Here is a 12530-nt window from a genome sequence, read left to right on the forward strand (position 1 = left end):
ACCCGGGCCTCAGGGAGCTCCGGGCCGCATGAGGCTGAAGAAAATGCAAAGCTGTGCTGATGGAGGAAGCTGGTAGATGTCCTTTTTCCACCCCTCGGTCTCATGCAGGCTCAGCTCGGAGTTGTTATGGAGCTGCAGGTTTTCTCTCTCTGCTGCCAGAGGCGATTAAGCTGGGCCATGGCTCGGCCCCTGTGGTCTGAGCCCATGGCCAGCGCTGCCGAGCTGCAGCCGCCCCTCTCCTCTGGCAGCAGCAGGGGAAAGGGGCTCAGCCGGCCCAGGCTCTCCCTGTGCGGGCAGCGGCGCTCGGAGACCCGGCGGAGCCCGGCCCGGCTGCACAGAGGGCAGCAGGGCCCGACCCGGGCACCCACTGCCCACGGTGTTACCTCAGGGCGAGAGAGAGAGATCTGCTGCAGATCAGTTTTAAATGTCCCCTCCAAAGTAGCACTGACATTTCCCATTGGTCAACCTAGCTGCCAAAATCCCGGCCAGCTTTGTGATAGGTCCCTGTCCTCCCCCACAAAACCACTCTAGGGTCATGGCAGGGAAAGACATTTCACATTTCTCTATAACCAGAAAACAAAACTGTGCCAACCCGTGATAATGGGTAAATCTGACTTTTGTTACCCTTATGGACCATCACTTCCATCCTTTAGAGGGAGTGAGGTAATGGTGGTTTAAATGAAAAAGGCTCAGACTTTAAAAATAGGAAATGCTTTTTCGTATCTATGGGGAACTTAACAGACACATCTGAAGGACAACCTTGATCTGTGAAAATATGTCGTCTGATTTCTGCAGAGATGAAAATATGTACATTAGCACTAATATTGTCTATTTCCTTTTTGTTCAGCTTCCTGTATGCAGAGCCCAGGTTGTTTATTCTTGTGAATGATGCAATGGGTTAACGGATAGTATGTGGGTTATCAGTAAGGAAATCTGAAGGTATAAGGACCATAACACTACCTAACGTTTCACTTTGATTAAACTGGTGGAATTCTGTCTAAATGGAAAATTGTGAAGGCGTACAACCCTCATTTCATCAAGAGGATACAGTAGGAAGTAACTCAAAAGACAAATTGTCGTATTATTTCTAAATTATTTCATATTTCTAAATTACTAAATGCCTTGACGACTTTCAATCCAAAACCCGTGCAGTCTTTTTACAAAAGATTTTACAAAATTCATGCATGGTCCTTCCTTGCCAAGGCTGAGTTTTAGGGAGATGTGAGGCTCAGGGGAAGGGCTTGGTGGATTTACTTAGGAATTAAGAGAAATCACCAGGAGGTTGCATTCTCTAACTTCGCTTGCACAAGACAATGCGTGTATTTCTTTTTGGATACTGCTTCCATGACAAGCAGCCTTGTGTATGTCAAAGCACTTTATTTGCTTTAGAAATAAAGGTAAATATAAAATACTTTTTGTCAGTTTAAATATATATTTATATTTTTTTTCCTTTTTGTTTCTTTGCTGCTTTATAGAGTGTACAGCAATGCAGGATAAAGCTCCATTGCCTCATAGAAATGAAAAAGATCTGGCACACAGGGAAGCTGCCCTTAATGCTTGACCCTTGAGAGCTTCAAGGTGCACAGCAGAGCTTCCCTCATGGGGATCCACACCCGGCCAGGTGTCACCCAAACCCTCGTGCAGTCCAGTCTGCTCCCTTCCAGGTAAGCTAGGAGAGAGGCTTGAGTATCCATGGACAGACAAGGCAGCAGCAGGACTATTTCAGTAGCTGCGTTCACTCGTTCTGAAATGCCATTTTTTTTGTGTCTTGTGCAAAAGTATTGGATGCTTTATGTGGGTAGCAATCAAGATTTTCTTTGAGGTGGGTCTAGTAGACATTGTTTCTGTTCCCAACTGCTCTTGCTTGAATAAAGATCAAGAATAATGTTTTGTTAAGAAAACAGTAGGGAGGGAATGCCCTTGGGTTACCCCACCTTAGTACTGCATGTTGGTGTTTTGAAACTAGGGTGGGGTGGTTTATATTTTGATAGACCATTACCTAGGAGGGAAGTAAATAACCTGAAACCCTGACCTCATTAGTGCCTTGTTCCTCACCAATGTTGTTGTTTATATGCTGCAGAACTGCCTGTGAGGGCAGCCAGGAGCAGTTCTTTACACTAAAGGCTGGCAAACAGTTTTCCTGGGATGACTTCACCAAATACATTAGTTTACTCAAGGCTCTGAGAATTAAATGTGCAGGCAGTATTTTCCTTCTAAATTCATAGGTAAGAGGTACCTGAGAGAGTACCTTTAGTGCCAACCACATACGTCCTGCTGCAAGACGCAGGACCTGCATGGTGTTGGCACCGGTAAGAACCTCTGTGGCATTAGTCACAGCTAGTGGCTACCCACAGTCACTCAGGCTGTCTGAGCAAGAAAACTTGTGGGTTTGTTTTAGCTTTGTTGCTAGAAGTCTCAAAGGCAGACATCTTCATTTTGGGCAAGAGATGCACTCCCAAACCTGACCTATCCTGCTTATTTCTGGCAGTGGCCTGTCACACATCACAAGCCCTGTGCTCCCCTAATGGCTCCCAGGGACTCACTGTTTGTAAAGTCCGTATCACCCAATTTCCTCTTTTTCACCTAATACTGACCATTTCTCTATCTGCCTTCTGAAACCTTGGTTTTGTTTTAAACAGATTAATTGTGTTTGCCTTGAGAGAGGCTTTTTTGTAAAACCCTGCCTCATTGCTGCTCCACTCCTTCCTAAATCTCAGATAGAAAATGCTTCCTTCTGTCCTCAGACTTGTTTTTCTCTACTGCTGGGATTGATTTGATTCTTTTTCTGCTCTCCCAATATTGCTCAAAAGATGTTGTAGAAAACAAAATTGTATTGTATTGAAACAGAAAACAATTTCAGAATGGGATGAATCACCCTATCTTCAAACTCCAGCTAAAATTAATTTTAAAAAAGGATGATTCACAGTAGAAAGTCTACATGAGGCTTCTCAAATTCATTTCTGGTTTATCATCTGTGAGGCAATGCGGTGCTTGTCATTCTAGCAATGTGGTATCATTTTACTTGAAAATGGCTTGGAGGTTTTACTGATTCATTCTAGGAGATGACTTTGTTGGTAAATTAGGTTATTTTTGCTTCTTTCATGAAGTATTTGAAATATATTTCAGACTATAAAAAATTTAAGTAAGTAAAAGTATATAATAAAACATAACAATAAGTACAGTCAAAATGCAACACACTTAAAGTCAGTGCGAGGCAGTGCTCTTTTTTAGGTGACACACAAGCTGTGGAACCTCAGTATCTTCGGGGCAAGACCTTTGTGAGGTTGAGTACAATTAGGTGCACTGGTAACATCATCTCTAGTTAAATTACAGCAAAGGGATGAAAAGAAAACATCAAAGCTGGGGGACAGCGATGCCTGTCATGGATTCCTTCAATGCAGGAGAAGTACCTGTTGCCACAGGCTGCCAGGGCTACCTCAGCTGAGTGCTGGGGCTGGTTTTCAGTCCCCTCAAGCTGGATCTGACCTTGCAGCTCCCTTCACCTGGGCAAAGGCTGTGACTGTTTCTGCAGCCTCTGTAAGGCTTGGCAAGGAGGACTGATGCCCGGATCTGGTGGTGCATTGGCTTCCTTGGGGCTTTAAAGGACAGTGATTTCCCTACCTACACCAAAATCCCTGTCCCTCTTGATCAAATCAGACCAAAAGTCTGGTCCAGTGTGAAGTCTGTTTCCAGTTCTACATGGTGAACAGAATGCGTATTTTGTAATCTGGCTGAAAATGTACCTTGTTCATTTGCCTACTTTTCCATTATCAAATGATCCCCAAAGAGGGAGTCCACAAAGCAGCTTTGGTGGAAGTTGAGCTATGCATCAGCTGCAGGAGCACTCTGGAGACCCCAACAGTGTTTGGTGGACTGGCAAGACTGGGTGGATTTGGGAGACTGGTCCATGAGGGTAAGGGAAGTTTCTGAGCTCACAACAAATTGCACTGGATTTAAATTAAAAAAAATATAAGCGCAGTAGTGAATAAAAGACACTGAAATACTCTTTAAAAATTTCCATTTCCCTAACAGGCTTTTGTCAAAATTATTGCAAGGAAGATTGTGAAGTAACCAAGCTTTGCTGCCCAGGTGAGAGCAATGGAGCAGAGAAGTGGCACAAACCTCCTCCTGAGCCCCTCCTACTTGGCTGCCAGCCCCAGCTCCTGCAGGTCAGTGACTCCAGGAGGAAGGGTGACTAAGAGGGTGACAAAAGTTAGTGGAGTATGCCATGAAGCCCTGTCACAGGAGGTGTGACATTTATGGCAGTGCTGACATACTTGCTGTGAATTGCAGGAAGCGCACATGAGGTCGGATGGCTGAGCTCCTTGGCTCTCTTGCTGAGGGCTGTCTGGGCTAGAAATCAGCTGCTGCCTGGTGAAAGCTTTTTATGAATCACTTTCAATTAATACTCGTGAAGGTGGTGCGAGGGGGCAGTATGAAGAGGGATCAGTGCTGACTGCGGCCAGAAGCAGTGCTGCTGGCAGGGCACAATTCCCATGCTGGCACAGGCACAGCGGCAGCAATGCTGTTCTGAGATCTGCAGCTGCACATAAACTCCACGTGCTGACAGTTTCCCCAGGCTCTGCTACCACTGCCAACTAAACAGCCTCTGGAACGAGTCCAGAGGAGAGCCACTGATTTGGTCTTAGGGCTGGAACACCTGTCCTCTGAAGATGGGCAGAGAGACTTTGGTTGTTCAGCTTGGAGAAGGAGGGCTCCAGGGAAACCTTATAGCACCCTCTAGTATGTAAAGCTACAAGAGACCTGAAGAGGGACTTTTCACAAGTGCATAGGATGACAGAGAATGCCTTTAAGCTGAAGGAGGGTAGTTTCAGATTAGATTTGGGGAAAAAATTCTTTACTGTAAGAGTGGTGAGGCATGGAACAGTTGCCCAGAAAAGTTGTGCACTCCCCATCCTTGGAGGTGTTCCAAGACCAGGTTGGATGTGGCTCTGAGCAGTCTGGTCTAGTGGAAGGTTTCCTGCCCATGGCAGGGGTGTTGGAACTAGATGAGCTTTAAGGTCCCTTCCAACCAAAACCATTCTATTATTCGAAGATTAACCAAATTTTTACAATCTACACACTTTACTAGAGCTACACTTCATATACTTTCCACATCTACTGCAAAGATGGTAAATCATAAGCATGATTTGTTATGATTTATTTAGAAATCATTTAACATTATTAAACTAGTGTGCTTTGTTTGGGGGAACTTACTGTTCTTATAGTGTATAATAGATATTCTTCCTAGCATTCTAAGGGTAGTCATATTCATGTTGGGAAAAAAGAAATCCCTGGTCCATAACTGAATTTCAAGCTGCATATATCACAGAGAGAAAAGGATATATATATATATATTTCATGCCTTTGGTGTGTTTCAAGTCTATGAGCTGTCACACTAGTAAACAGCCACCTCTTAAGGGCAGAAGTGAAAGCTTCCCTTTACGAGCCTGGATTCACTCACACCCATAGGTCACAAAAGCTACAGCAACATGAGCACTGCAGCTCCTACCAGGGTCCTAGCAGTTTCTTTCACGTGCGCATTGGTGCCCCCTTTCCTCGGAGACAGGAAACCCGAGCCCAGCCAGGAACTCTCTATCTACAAGTGTCAAAACCTGCACCTCCAGAAATCCCTCTGGCCTCTGTGGTCACTGAGCTTGCACCTGGGCACATGTGGGTGTCGGTCTGTTCCCTGCCAGCACACGTCATTGTGAAAACTTTGTGCTGCTTGGTGGCTGAAGGGACCCTGGGGACATTGACGAATGCTTTCTATGGATGCCCAGGCCATGTCTTTAGCTTAGAAATGTACCCTGGTAATGTACATCTCTACCCAGGTGATGAGTAAGAGATGACCAAAGGTGTAACTGCCCACAAGAACATTAAGCCTGTGAATGACAGTAAGGCAGTGTTCTGAAAAGAACAAGGCAGCATAATAAGGGATTTAAAGATACCTTTGTTTTAATGAAGTGAAATATAAAAATGTAGGCTGATCTTTTGTCACTTCTACTGTTTTGCCTTACATTTTGCAATCCTGTACATGAATAGCAGTAAATTTTTATTCTAACACCAATTTGCTCACAGATTTGTATTTCTGAGGGTAATATAGACAGGTGTTTGTAGATTTGGTCTTAATTACAGGCAAAGACAAACTCATCTGCCAAAGTTGTGTTCAGCCACGTGAGAGTTTTCCGGCAGCAGGTAATCCTCAGGTACTGAAAAGATTATCAGACATCAAAGGTTCTCATTCAGGATTGTCTTTGAAGTGATATTGTCTGTCTACTGGGAATGTTTTATTCCTGAAGGCTTTGTCAGAGGGTGTTTCCTTAGGTATTATTTCTGAAACTGGGAATGGCATGGAGAGGCTTTTACTTGGTTGCTGGCATAGAAAGTTTCACTAAGCAGACTAGGACTCAGATATTCCATGAAGTTCTGAATTGAATAAAATAAAGTGACTTAACATCAGTGAAAGTGAAGTTAATTTAAATTTACATTTATATGAATCAGAGGCCCAGGCAACCTAAAATAAGAATTTTATGCTTATGAAGTAAAAAAAAAAAGAAAATAGCGGCACTCACTGTACAGTTTTGGAAAGCTATCCTGTAGTATGGCCAAATGAATTTCTTTCCTTGGCACCCATGCTTGGGGTTAGGGTAGAAACTTTGATTTCAGACTAATTATTTCAGAAACCATCTGCTCATATGCACAGTAATAAACAAGAGAGGGATAGCAGAAGGTTTCTGCCAGAGCAATGCCACCTATGTTCTACCCCCTAAAGGAATGACCCAAACAATGGACAGGTTCACGAATACAGCAAAAAGGTGTTGAAGAAAAATGTCTTTATCCACATACTCATGGAGTACATTTATAACATGGCCAATCTTACCAAGTTTCACAATGAATCGTAGGTGGGAACTGAAAACACCAAACTGTTGCCCAAACATCGTTACGGTAAGTGTAAAGGAAAAGAAACATTGTAGGTGGGGATCATAGTTCTGAGCCATTCCTTTGGTGTCTTATATGTAACTGTCCCAAAAAAACCCCAATAGGACTTCACCGTCACAAATGTCCCGTTCTGCAGACAGCCTGCCTGTTCTTGCCTGCCTGGTTGGCCACAACCCCTGAGCAGTTCTGACGAGAAAAAAAAAGAATGCTATTTGACGTATTTCACATTTCCACTCCTGTTCAGTGATCTTTTTCCTTCTGTCTGCGGTTGTTTAACCTTGATCCAGTCATTCAGGTGAGAACAGAGAAAAGTGGAAACAAGGCTATGTGTTTTTCCTCCGGTGTCGAGACACAGCAGTCAGAGATGGACTCAGTGGCTTTCGAGCTGAAGTGTTCTTTGTAAACAAAACAATATTTTGATTATGGCTCAGTGACATTTAATTTCTGCAGCCAATAGTCATTATTTTACCATCTGGAGTAGTGACTGTTGAATTTTCCCCTTAAGGGATGGCTGAACCACAGAGGAGATTGCGGGGAAGCACCATCCAGGTGCCAAGCTCCAGAAGCCGCTGTGCAGCCAAGGATCAGTTCTACATTTTGCAAAATCATCCTTTGCCTGTGCACACTTAGACATTGTTATCTGCAAGCTGTTCAGCTGCAACAAAAATTTCCGTGGAGTAGGGAGCAGGGAAGTGTGTTTTGGGATAAAATCCAGGCTGCTGTTTCCAGCTTGCGGGCTGCCGACATTGCACTGGCAGCTACGAATTAGGTGACTCAGTCCTGTGTGGTCACAGCCAGTCAGAAAATAGCGATGTTTGTGGCACGCAGGGCGCTGTGGCTGGTCCCAGCCTATTGAGCGAATCAGTGTTTACAACGACCACTGCACTTTTCCTTTCCCCGGTGCAACACCCAGAGCAGCCTGCTTGATTTTTCAAGAGCCAAGTACACCAGTGAGAGCAGGGCCAGTGCTTTCAGAAGTGAGTCTTGGAAACAGTGGGTGAAAATTGCCTCCTCTGTTTAGACACCTAAATAAAGTGCCTGCCTTCAGAAACATGTTCTGAAAGTTCCAGACCTTATCATTAGTGACATATTGTTGAGATCTGTTATCTGTGCTTCTACAAGTGACCTAGAATAAGAAGAGAAGAATTCTTGTTTTTAGAAATGGAAGAATTTGCCCTTTAAGGAGTCCTTTGTGACGCAGAAATAATCAGGCTGTCTGCTGGCCTTTGCTTTGACTATCATTGCATGGGATGTTTTCTCTAAGCAGTGTGGAATTGCCCAGTGGCAATCGACGAGCAAAAGCGGCTGGAGATGATCCACAGTTGGCCGTGCTGCTTTGCCAGGGTGAGCAGGGTTGGGGCAGAAAATCCACCACAGCGCGAGTGAGCCGCAGGAAAGCAGAGCAGGGGGAATTCTTGGCACACCACAGCAACTGTAGTGACGGCTGCAGGCCACAGCCACAGTGTGGATTGAGGTTGCCCTCGGATTTTTCACTGATTTCTTTTCAGCGTATCTGCAGCCAAAAAAATCAGGTCTGTCTTTCTTTTAGCTTCACTTTAGCAGAGCCAAAGTAGACTCCCTGCTGTTGGCTGCAGCAGGGTGCAAAAGTTTGGGACAGGGTCTGTTCTCAATGTCAGGGAGCAGCAGGCAGGTCCTGGATGCTAAGCACAGTAAGGGAACTCGTGTGGGCAGCTAAGGGCATCAGAGGGGTTTGGGCTGTGTATTTCTACTGCTTCATGTCACAAGGTCTGGCTGCAGACTTATATCAACTGGGAGTCAGGAAACGTGAATATACAATACCACACTCGATTTTGTCATTGTTATTATGAAGACGACAACCCAAAGACCCTAATTCTAACTTACAGGAATAACTAAAACCTGCCTAATCTCCACGAGGACTTCACTTCAAGTTAGCTCCAGTTAAGAATACTTATTTTTACAGAGGTACACTCTCGCCAGAAAGAATAATTTCCTTTAAATCACTGGATTTGGAAGGACGTTATAGGACTCAATACATATACTGAAGTGTTGGTCTAAGTGGACTAAGGAGGGGGTCCTTAATTTGGATATCTATCTCTAGGTACAATCTTGTCGTTTCTCAAACATCATCCTTTATTGATTTAATAATGAAGGAGAAAATGGTTTCCTGAAAGGGCTTGTGAGAGGCAGAGCACTGTCTAACAGACAAAGTTAAATTAGGGGGAAAAAAAGTTGCAGGAGACCATTAACCACTTTTTCTGTCAGAAATATGCAAAAAGAATTGCCATGCTAGGCAAAGTCTGTCTACACATCCTAGAAATTCAATATTTAGTAGAAGTATTCACTCCTACAAGATCTTTTTTTTTTTTTTTTCCTCTTTTGGTAACCTCCACAAGAAAGAATAAAAATGGATAAACTATATAAGCACCCATCAGTCTTAATCTGGAATATACGTGTCTGCACATGGAGTTACTCAGAAAGATCTGCTCTTCAGCAGGTTCAGATCCCACCCTTAGAAATGCAGAGCAGGAACATCCCCTTAGACAAGAGCTAAAGTATTCCCAAAACTAGAGAGACTATTCCATAGCCTTACCTTTTTAAAGTGTTCATTCTCCTTCCAAATTACTGATCCATAAAATTGCAAATGCCAGTACTGGCATGAGAGCTGTGCAAGGGGAAAAAAAAAACAAGATGATTAAACAATTTGCCTCTGTCAATGGCTTCAAGACAAAAGCCTCTATCTGCAGCTCCACATTTCTTTGGTATAAGAAGAAACAGGTCTGCAAAGAGCCTTCTTAAAACAAAACAAAATTCAGCCTAACTGCTGGTTCTGCCTGTGTATTAAATACATCTGTTGGCTTGTGGGGGCTTCTCTTACTCAGAATTGAAGTGAGATTCACAGGAACATTTGTTTACTATGTATCCGATCAACCGGGTGCAACCTTTACCACAGCAACTACATTAGGCAGAAAAGAACAGTGCATTAGGATAGTTGGCATTTGCAACGTAATTTTTAAGGTTTGTTCAAGATGAAAAACGTACAGAGGTCACAAGCACATTACTGGAATGAAATTTTGCAGGAACCAGAAGACACACACTTTTTCAGGGCAAAGATTGCTAAAAGGCATCATATGACACTGAAAAAGATTAGATATATAAAATGGAGAATATCAGTGCAACAAAATATAAATCAGAAGTCTCCAGCTACCGGTCAGAGACTTTACTGTTTAAATAGACTGTGCTTGATTCGTCTGGATTCAAATTTGGCATGTTGGACTTCAAATTTTCCCACATTTCTGTGAAATGAAAGATGTGCAGCTGAGGGCATCTATCACGTCAAACAAAAAGGAGTTCATAGCCAAAAACCCTGCTGAGAAAACCAGGCATCATCTTCAGGGAATATTTCTTCCTAAATTCCTTAAGCCTGTTCTGGAGTGATTCAATCTGAACAACAAATTAAAGGGGTTTGCTTTTGGTGGTTAGAAGAGGTTTTTACAGGGTGTGGATTGGAGCCAGCACAAGTTAAGATGCAAGCACTTTGTCTGCAGATCACCCAGACCAAAGCTTTTATGTCAGGCAGGAGAGTGACTATCACAATCGTTAATCTTCACTTCCAGTAATTTTTCTGTACATTATGAATAAAATTGGGAAACAGCAAAATACTTCCTAACATCTGTCTGAAAGTAAATGTGTTTTTATTTGTATTTGTAAGGAATGAGGGCATTTGGATGAGTACAGCACATAAAGGACTGTGGATTTTTTTTTTACAAGACCTCATGCTGGATTTATCTAGTGTACAAAATAACGCAAACAATGAGAAAGAGGAATAAATTGAGTGCTTTTTCTGTCAGTAGAAAGAATCTAACGGGAACATCTGCAAGGTCATGCAATTAAAGGCTAATAATGGAACTCAGCAACAGGCTGAATGAAGGTTGAACAAGTGAATATGGCTGATGCTCTTTTAATTATGAGAGCTGGGCTTTGCAAGAGTACTGCCTTTCCCTAGCAATTTTCTGTGCCTCCAGAAACCTATGGACACTGTTTGAGGACAGGAGATGAATTAATCATGCCTCTTTTGGATTCACAGAGAGATTTGTTTGAGATTCCAGTTTTACTTACAAAAGTAAAATGGCGTTCTCTTACAAAAAGCTTATGGTATTAAATCATGGTGTAGTAAGATCTAACAAAGTGGCAAGGGTAATTTTGAAATACTGTGGGTTTTCACTCTTGCTTTTCTCAAGCTCAGTTGCAAAGTCTCAAAAACTTCTCCCAGCTCTCCCTCATTTTCAGTTATATTGTTCAAATTTTGCCATTCCTGTCAGAATCTTCATTTTGGGGTCCTTTGAACTGCCCAAAGTAAAACTTGAGACCCTGCTGATAATCAGAGTCCTCTTAGGTCTGTGACCTCTGAAATGAGATTTGTCCTTTTTAAAGGCAGAAAAAACCCTTTGTGTTCACAACTTCCATCCACTACAAAAGCAAAACCTCCAAATCCTCTAGATACATCACCCAGCATTGCTGTGGAAATGCCTCTGTAATGAACCAGATTATGCTGACGTTGAAGCAGTTTTGTCTTTGGCTTTTCTTTCCAAGCTGTCTAGCTTCATTCACAGCAGAGCCACAGGCAGAGGTTGGTGTATGCCTGCACAGTCTGCTCTTATAAACTTATTTTCTCCATTAGTCTCTCACTATTGACTCTTGTTTTCCTTCACCTGCCCATGCTTTTGTACCAGAGCAATTCTTGGTGTTGAGTGATAGGAACCAAGAGGAGATGCTTGGGACTGTTTCACAGGGTTTCTATGTACAAAAGCATTTCTGAACTTAAAATCCTTTGGTTAAAGTAGATCAGTATCTGTCAAAGATAAGCCCCGAGGTGCATTTCCACAGCCCCATGAAACAAGCAGCCACCTGTGACTGAGTTGTGCAAGTTGCATAGTATCAACATGATCCTGGTTTTCATCATCTTTTGCATCCTAATTTAAGGCATGGAAGTTGCATTTGATAGCAAGTGCTATGATGTGATGTAAATAAATCAAACCTTGTCTGGTTTGCTGAAGAAGAAATTATTAAGCGTTTCTATCTTTTCGTCAATCATGTTGAGAGACTGACTTAAATTAGAAAGGAAACAAAGACCATTGATGGAAAATTACCACCGAAAGCCACATTGTCCTATGTGCCTGAAGACTTTACTGGGTATCCAATGAGCTGCTGAGTTATTAACATCAGACTCTGGGCTGCTAAAGTCTTTGCACAGGCTCTGGACCGAGGCTGTGCGTTGGTGTTTAAAAAGTCAAATGGAAAGCTTGACAGCTGATAAATTTATCACACAAGCGTGCATTTTTTGTGCTTAGTCTTTAATATTGCTGTTAAACCCTGCTCCCTGTCCTTTTCCTTTAATAATTGAAGGTAACCTCTTTACTGCATGTGGAAGAAGCTGTCAGCTTGTTATGAATGAATAAAGAAGGAAGGGTATGTGTCATTGGAGATGTTCAAGGGGTGAGCTGAACTGCACCATCCCTCTGCCTGCTGCCAGATCAAAAGCCGGTCCCTGAAGCCATATGGCTGCTGATAGGTTCAGAACAGCACCGTGTTTCCCTGGGCTCTGGATT

This window comes from Hirundo rustica, chromosome 5, assembly GCF_015227805.2.
Source record: "Hirundo rustica isolate bHirRus1 chromosome 5, bHirRus1.pri.v3, whole genome shotgun sequence".
Classification (NCBI taxonomy): Eukaryota; Metazoa; Chordata; class Aves; order Passeriformes; family Hirundinidae; genus Hirundo; species Hirundo rustica.